The sequence below is a fragment of the Apis laboriosa genome, unplaced genomic scaffold (genome assembly GCF_014066325.1).
Source record: "Apis laboriosa isolate Shangri-la unplaced genomic scaffold, ASM1406632v1 scaffold64_cov150, whole genome shotgun sequence".
Taxonomy (NCBI): Eukaryota; Metazoa; Arthropoda; class Insecta; order Hymenoptera; family Apidae; genus Apis; species Apis laboriosa.
Genome location: NW_025224011.1, coordinates 742130 through 751121, shown reverse-complemented (window position 1 = coordinate 751121; position 8992 = coordinate 742130). Strand labels below are relative to the sequence as shown.

General features: G+C 40.6%; 1 long non-coding RNA gene across 1 annotated transcript in view; it reads right to left on the bottom strand.

The window, feature by feature from the left end:
* Positions 1–8381: 8381 nt before the first annotated feature.
* LOC122718506 overlaps positions 8382–8992 on the bottom strand; it is a 4432-nt gene continuing 3821 nt past the window's right edge. The window contains exon 4 of the long non-coding RNA XR_006347396.1: positions 8382–8636. This is a non-coding gene — a long non-coding RNA (uncharacterized LOC122718506). The remainder of the gene's footprint in view (positions 8637–8992) is intronic.

Sequence of the window (8992 nt, the reverse complement as noted above, 5' to 3'; positions counted from 1 at the left end):
CTGGTTGTAATGAAACATTATGGGTGTATTAGATGCCAGAAAAGCAAACTCACCCTCTTTTACTGTGCAAAAGAAATTAAGAATTCCAATCACACAATTAATCTGTGATCTATAAAGACATATTCATTCATAGGAATAAGCATAATCTTATTTACTTAGAGGAAATGAAAATAATTATTAGGAATCTATTGAGTTAAATTTCTGGTTGTAATGAAACATTATGGGTGTATTAGATGCCAGAGCAAACTTACTCTCTTTTACTGTGCAAAAGAAATTAAGAATTCCAATCACGCGATTAATCTGTGATCTGTAAAGACATATCCATTCATAGGAATAAGCATAATCTTACTTACTTGGAGGAAATGGAAATAGTTATTAGGAATCTATTGAGTTAAATTTCTGGTTGTAATGAAACATTATGAGTGTATTAGATGCCAGAAAAGCAAATTCACCCTCTTTTACTGTGCAAAAGAAATTAAGAATTCCAATCACACGATTAAACCACTCTATGAATGGATCTGTAAAGACACATGCAGTCTGTGTTATCCCTCTCCTCTCTCTCTTTCTCTCTCTCTGAAGAGAGATGGTCGTGTAAATATAGAGAATCGTGTGGATCTCGCGTGGTTCACGGGACCTGTTTGTCTCGATGCAAACGATCGTGTGAAAGTCTCGCCGCCTCGTTAACGCCACCCTCGCCGGATCCAGCGAGGATAAGGAGGAGGAAGGGAGGAGAGGAGGAGGACAAGGAGGAGGAAGGGAGGAGGCAGTCTTTTTAACCGGAGAGAAGAAGGCCAGAAGGGGCGAGGAGGGGCGAGGGGATGGCGAAGATGGGAAGAGCAAAGATTCTGGAGGAAAATAAACGGACGAAGACCTCCCCCTCTCTCCTCCTCTTTCTTCTTCTTCTTCTTCCTCTCTTCCCGGCGAATTAGCTACTTTATTAACAGCCTGCCGCTTTGTTGCGAACATTCCACCTCTCTTTCTCTCTTCTAAGGAGGAGATCCTCGCCTTTTCGACCTTAAGGCCACCTCAGGCCTTCATTTATTGCTTCGGTTTTCTCGCTTTTTTCTGATTTCTCCGTTTCGCGATTTCTCGCTCCTCTTTCACAGCCAATTTTTCGATTCTCGGAACGATGATTTTCGAGATTTTCGAGGTTGGTATATGGTATATGGCCAACTACGAGTGTGAGAGCCCCCTTTGTACTCCCCCAAAGTAAAAGAGAGATTCTTGAATTCTCGCTTCGTTTCGAGATGGAAGGTTGGAGAGGGATGTATCGATATATTTATGATACATTTATGTATTGATATATTATGATAAAATTTGTTTATTAATTTTCCAACAAGATTCAAACTTCTCCACCTCTTTTTTTTTTTTTTTGCAAAAATTAATTCAAAGATAAAATTTGGATCTTCTCCCCGCAAAAAAAAAAAAAAAAAAAGAAAACGAGTTCGAGATCATCCTTTATCCTCAAAATTCCTTAAGAAACACCTTGCACGAATTCCAAGATCCCGGCATTCTTTCGATCCTCCAGAATTTTCCTTCCGAAGAATAGGTGAAGAACAGGGATTTCTCTTTCCCAAAATTTCCTCCATTCCCAAAAAATCCTCTCTGAAACCCAACCACCACCAACAACTCGACCCTTCGTGGAAACGCAAGGTCGTTCCAAAGGAGGAGAAGAAAGAAAAAAAACCCCTTTGAGAAGAGCAAGGGCCCGTTTGAAACATAGTCTCATTATTTGCAAATCCCGATAAATCTCCCTCCACCGGATTCCTCGAAGTTCCGCGAGCGGGAATCGTATAGATCGCGTGCTCCTGCCCATCCTCGTTTCCTCTCCGCCCTTTCATTTATCGGCGAAAATCCCTCCTCCCCACCCTGTTCCCCCCCTCCCGATACCTGCACGCAGACTCGTGTCTGACCGCCGCCGCCGCCGCCACGTCGTGTTTTGGACCCTGTGCCACTCTCGATCGCAGAAACGTCGGAATATTTCGGGGTCAAGGTCGACGAGGAGGATGTTTAAACCGCGCGAGGAGAGGTTACATACATGGTGAATTAGGAGGCGAGAATTTCTGGTTGGTTTTTGTTCCCTTTTCCTCAGGGAGGGGAAGGATTTTTGCAAACAGAGAAAACGATGGACGTGCGGTTTTTCGTGCGGTAATTTCGTGCGCAATTGTTGAGGAAAGTTGTTACAAGTTACGAGAAGTAGAAAGATTTTGGAAATTATTCTTTTCCACCGACTTCAATTCGTACTTCGTTCGAAAATATATTTAGAATATAGAAGTATAGAAAATATAGAAAATAGAAAGAAAAGCGAGGAATGATTACGCTGTTCGATATTTGTCTGAAATAATAGCTCTTAGAATTCTCCGCGCGAGAGAAACGCCCCCATTTTATTTTCTACGAAAGCCAATATCGTGGAATGTTCTTCTCAACACTCGAATAATATTAAATTACTTGGATGGAAAAGAAAGCAACGAGAATCGTTACGTGTTTTATTCAAACCTCAATCTTCGAAACACACGTCGCAATAACAGGCTAATATCTGTCGAATCGTCGAACACGGAAGAAACAGTGACGAGGAACTGATGAATAAATACGACGAGAGATCGAAAATAGCTGCGCGATAATGATAATACCGTTATTGATAAACACACTGTTGCCCGGCTTACAAATTACTTGGAGAAACACGAGCATACACATACTACGTACTATGAAAATCCTTCTATTTCCAGAGAACAACACCACGATACAATCGGTCCCGTGAATTTGTCAAAAGTCAGGTGCAAGGAGTACGAGGAGCGGCCCCCCGGTCCACTAGACGTGTACAAAGTGTCGGCGGTCCATTAAAGCGGGGCTTTCAATTCCGGCGAGCCGAAACGAACCCATCAGGGGCCGGCCCATATTCCAGAAACCATCAGCCGGGGCTCGAGGCCCGAGACGAGGCCCGCGAACGCGATCGTTGCTCGCAATCTCTCTCTCTCTCTCTCTCTCTGCTTCGAAGCAGTTCCCTTCTAAACGGGGCCCTTCGAAACCCGAGCCGAACATTTTCGTGGCCGATCCCCACGGAGCAAAAAGGATCTGGCCATATCCTTTGATCCTGCCAAGGAGCCGTTTCTTTCTTCTCTCTTCTTCTTCTTCTTCTTCTTCGTAGCCGTGCACTTGGTGTGTACGCCGCTTGGCCCTGGAAGGAAGGAAGGAAGGAAGGAAGGAAGGAAGGAAGGAAGGAAGGACCTCCCTGGACTTGGTCGCCGCTTTGGAGGTCCCGTTCCTCTCCTCCTCTCCTGCCCCCTCCCTCATAGGTGAAGGGGAGGAGGCTAACGGACAGGAAGGTGGAGAGGAAGACGACGAGGACGACGAGGAGGATTGAGGTGGTGCGAGCAGGAGGGATTGTCGAGGAGGGGAAAACGTCTACTCGATGTGGGGGCGTCCTTTTCGGTTGAGCTCGAGTTGGAATTTTTTAATAATTGCCAAGGATCGAAGGAAGCAGGGAAATGATTGTTGTTGACGGATTGAAGGTTTGTAGCTAAGGTAAATGTATGGACTGTGTGCAGTTTGGATTTTTGAGTTGAGGCGACAAAGAAAGTAATAGCATGTATATACGTATTTAACGTTTTGCTGCTTCTCTGTGTATATGTATGTGGAGATTCTAAACCGTGCCACTTGGGATCGATTGGAAATTAAATCGGTTTGGATTGGAATTTTTGGAATTCTCGGATCACTGTTTGATGATTGATACTTGTTAAAATATTGATTCAACCGTCTAATTATTTTCTTTGCTAAGGAAAGTTGAAAAGTTGGTAATCGGGAAGAAATTAAAATTAATAGTATTTGCCATACAGGTAATATATTTCTTTTAAATAGCAATTTCTCAACTTTTCGTAATGCAAATTTTAAAAAATACCAAAGTATTGCTCCATCCTTCGACTCTGTTTGTAATATGATCCACGACTGAATCTCAACAATCGAATCCGTATTCAATAATAAAGATTGCAAATTTCCAAATCCTCCCCTTCTAATCTCGATGCCCTCCCAAAAAATTCCCTCCCACGTCTCCCTATCTATCACTTTTTCCCCATCCCCAATCCACGGGAACAAAGAAACTTTTCCCTTTTATCGTCGAATAAGGCCCCGCCAAGGCCCCGTCGACCCGCGACCGTCGCAAAAGCATCGGAAAAAATACGAGGCTGGTTGCGATTTGACGTGACCGCGGTGTACGCACACTCCGACACCCCGAGACGCCGTATCCACGACCACTACGAACCCCGTGGGCCCGTAGGACCGCATTCCAAGCCGGCTTCGTGGGCCCAGGCCCCGATCGGCGGGGTACGGGGCCCGCGCGAACGTTACAAAGGAGTGGGGAGGGGGGGAGAGTCGGTTGCCGCGGCGCTGGGTGGGGGGGGGAAAGGAACGAAACGGGCCGCGGAAGGGCGCGAGAGGGAGGGAGGGGGGGGGCACGGGCCCCGGGAATAACTCGATAAAACGAAGGGACCCCTTCTAATTAAAATGAGTTCCGCCGTGGGTCCTCTCGTGTACGACTCTCGCCGCGGTCTTATTTCGTCGCGAATACCCCCACCAAGGCCCGAAACGGAACGCCGATCCTGGGCCCGGCGTTTCCATCCCGTCTTTCTTCCTGGTCCTATGGAATTCGAATACCGGACACGTGGGAATTTTTGGTGGGGCGGTGGTTACCTGCGATCGATAATGATGGAAAGATTAGCGCGTTTCAGGTTTTCTTCTTCAGGGCCAGTTGGAATTTCGGAATGAAATGAAAGTCGCTTGGTTTTTTTTTTTTTTTTTTTTTGTTTTTTCTTTTTGGATAGATTACGTAAGCTGTATAATAGCTTATTTGTGGGTTTACCGTTGTTGAAGTTTTTTGGATGATGGATTTGTATTAGGATTTTGTATTGTTTTAAAAGAAATTTAATTTGTATCGTAATGCGGTATAGTTAGTATTGTTTTCAGGAATCGTTGTTCATTGTTTTAAGATGGATGTAGTTTATGTATAATATAGTACAGGTGGATTGTAATTTGAAGAAAGTTAAAAAAAGAAATTTATTATGTATACTTTTGAAAGATTTTTGATTTGATTGCAGTGTTAATATTTTCTTAAGTTATACAAATTAAATCTCGAATATTCCATTCAAATTTTATAATCAAGTTTCATTTATTTGTTTGAATCATTGTTTCAGATAATTAAAGGACGATACGATGAGTATTGAATGTAAGAATTTAAAAATATTAAATGGAAAGTTGTTACTCGACTATAATTCTAAGATAATAGAATTCCATGAACCTCAAGTTATATGAACCTGTCGAGATAAGTGTCAATAGTGAGGAACAATAATTTAGGATCGTTAAGTGATTTGATTCTAATAAAACAGTGGATATACATTGGTCACGAGGTTTGTAACGAGATATTAAGCTATTTAATTCTAACGAACTTCAATTTATTCAATTTATATATGTTTAACCTCTTATTGAAATTACATTGAAAATCTATTACCTACTTGAAATACAAACGATGAATTAAAGGTATTGACGCGAAGTGGTTGGTAAAAGCTTCCGGTTGAACTGTAACTTTCTTCAACAATCCAGTTCAATCCCTAATTTAAAAAGAAATTAAATAATAATTTCATAATAAAATGTCACATTAACATATACCTATTCAACGTTCTCTCATTTTCTACGTTTCACTTTAATAATAAAATCGGAAAATATTCTCAAAACCACTTCCAATTCTTTCCAATTCTATCCTTACACCAATTTTAATTTCACAATTAATTAATATTTTCCAATTACGAACGTAGCGTTATCTCCAACGATATTATTATTACCATTTATCCAACAGATCCAACTCAACAAAGAAAATAATCGTTGAATATTTTATCACGAAAAATACAAAGTGATGGAATACCCAAAGAATCGACTATAACGTAAAGCTACGAGTAAAAACGGAATTACATTCGATTACAATACACAAAGCAAACTTTTAACTTTACACCAAAATTTTAACCCAATCATCTTTTCAACGGGTGTTGGTGGTTCAAAATTTCGCAGCCTCATTGTTTGACCATTCACTCCCGGTGACTTTTCGCAATTCGTTGAAAACGGCCGGTCATACCAGGATACAAGGCGCGTCGATATGGCACACGCGGTAATTAAGACCTTATCCCTCCCCTCCCCCCGACAGTCATTCCACAATGCATCACAATGTTTTCTCGCACAATACATCCACTTCAACGAACCGATGCGTAAATCAAATTCCTCCTCGTGCCTTCCTTCGTCCAACCGTTCTCTCTCTCTCTCTCTCTCTCTCTCTCTCTCTCTATCTTTCTCCCTCTCTCTTTATCCTCGTCCTTGTTCCTCCATCCTTACGAGGATGGAGGAGGCCCTTTTGAAAACAGCCCAACCAAGCACCGCCATCAGCCCAACATCAGCATCGGCACCATCTCTCGCAAGGTGGCTCGCCTTAGGTGATACATGACGTTTCTCACGGTGATAATTATCAACCGTCTGCGCCCGGTCCAGAGACAGTGAGTCTGCTTTTGTATGAATACGCGTCATTAAGAAATTGTAATGGGAATTGCGAGTGGGCGGATGATTTCTTTCTTCTTCTTCTTTTTTTTCTTTTTTTTTTTTTTCTTAATTCGATAAGGAAGAATTGTCGGATGATTTTTATCCCGGGTAATGTATTTTTGTTTTCGTTTTGATTTCGTTGTTATTGTTGAGCGCGCGTCCGCTACGTTAACGTTTCATAATTTTGCCCCTTTGTTTACGTGTAAGCGTGTCGGTGAATCCCTTCAGAGAGAGATTCGTGACTCGTGATTCTTTTTTATTTTTCCAACGATATTAAAAATATTTATATCTCCATTTATTGTATATTAATCTTTGCTAATTTTAATTTAATAATGTTTCGATATCACTTTTTTCATTTTCTTATCTGTATTAGTCAGGTTTTGTATATGTTATGAAGAAAAGGAAATGATAATTTTGTGTTAACAATTAAATGTAGTAGGAAAGGTGACGATATAATCGAATTTCCAAAGTTCGATTTAAATATTTTTATCGAGGGAATATGATTGCACGATTCTCCTCTCAAACGAGAGAAACGCTTTTTCATTCCCTTTGAAAGGAACGGCGGTTCACATGGCATAACATTGCCAATGTTTCTCGCCGAGCTGATCACCTTGAAAAATGATACACCTTGTTCTGATTAATTATTCCCGTGTCCAAAAAACGAGGAAACCGTGCACATGTGTACAATTATACCTGTCATAAATAAGTGGCTCGCTCCAAAATGGCACGCACCGTTTATCTCTCTCGCTCTACGACTTTCCGCTTATTTTTCCCTGTATATTAACGGTATCTCTCTTAACGATCGTAAAATTTCTATCGATTCGATCATAATTTCTTCCTCTTCTTATCATTCGATAATATCGTTATATCGTAATACAATATTTTTCTATCTTTATATCCCATCATTTCTCTCTGTCAAAATGAATCGCATAGCTTTCTGAGTGATAATAAATTCGAAAGAAAAAAAAAAAAAAAAGAAATTTTACGCTCGAGGACAAGAAAATTTCGTCCCCCTCCCCTCGCGGGGAGTGAATCTAAGGAAGTTAGGCGAGTCTCCACCGAAATTAAGGCGGTGGAGAGGGGGAACTTTCGCCGCTTTTGCCGCGAACAAACATTCCACATTCCGGGTTGGGGAGGGAGGTTTCTCACGTTGATAATTATCACCGTCTCCGGGGAAAGAGAAAGAGGGATTGTGCTGTTGCGTGAATGCGCGCTGAAGTTTGCACATTCGTCGGCGCAATTGACGATAACAGGTGGAGTGCAATGACAAACGCGGGGCAAAATGTGACGCCCCACATTTCCTGGTTCTCGTACTTGTATATTTGTTAGGTATAATTGAAAAATTATCTTCTCCACGGTAATAAGGCCGATAGAGATAATAGGTTAAACAATTAATAATGTATAGGTTAGGTTAGGTTAGGTTATAAACGATTAATAATATATGGTAAACTTTAGCGTAGAATTTCTTATCTTTTTTTTTTTAATAATTTTTCTTCTCGATTCGATGAAAATATTACAGGGCAATAGGACAAATTGAAAAGATGAAAAAGATAATTAAAAATTTTTTTAATTAAGTAAAAATATTTGGCGGAAAAAAGACAGTTCGCGATATTTTCAATGAAATTTCGTTTCATTAACGAAACTTAAAATTCTATAAAAAATATATATATATATATATATTTTCAATAATTTCAATAAACATCTCGCTAGATATTTTTATTTAATATATAATGATTTTTGATACTACTATATACCTTCATTCACTCTGCGCCGCTATGGAAAACGCGAAATACAAATAAATTATCGAAAAATTTTCTTTTCAAAAAAAAAAAAAAAAAAAAAAGAGAAAAAAAATCAACAATCAATAACGATTCACGATTAATTCATGGCAGGTCGAAAGAGAAAGAAAGGGAAGCCGATCGATCAAAAAATTCAAATATCAATGCCGTGTAAAAGGCGGCTTTTGTTCCTTATTAGAAGTCATGACTAGCAAAAAACAATTTCACTCCTGTGCGTTTCGTTCCCTCTTTATTGTGTACGCACCGAGACAAAACAGTCTTCTCGATCTGGAAAAAAAAAAAAAAGAAAAGAAAAAAAAAAAAATAACGAACAAAGAATACGCGTAAAATAAAAATCTCGTGGTATACAGGAGGAGGAGGAGGGAGGGGGAGGCCATAGAACATGCATTAAGAGATGTGGTGTAGCCGGAGAGAGGTACAGGTCGTTAGTGAATTCCTGGTAAGGATTTAATTTATTCAGACGTGGCCTCGCGAACTGATTCCCATGTGCGACTCGGATCTTTAAAAGCCCGGCTGCCGAGTCACAAAACAAACACTCCGCTCGGTATTAATTCTCGTTAGTGCCCTCCGTTGCAGGGATTACCGATTACTTTTCGAGAGGAGAGAGAGAGAGAGAGAGAGAG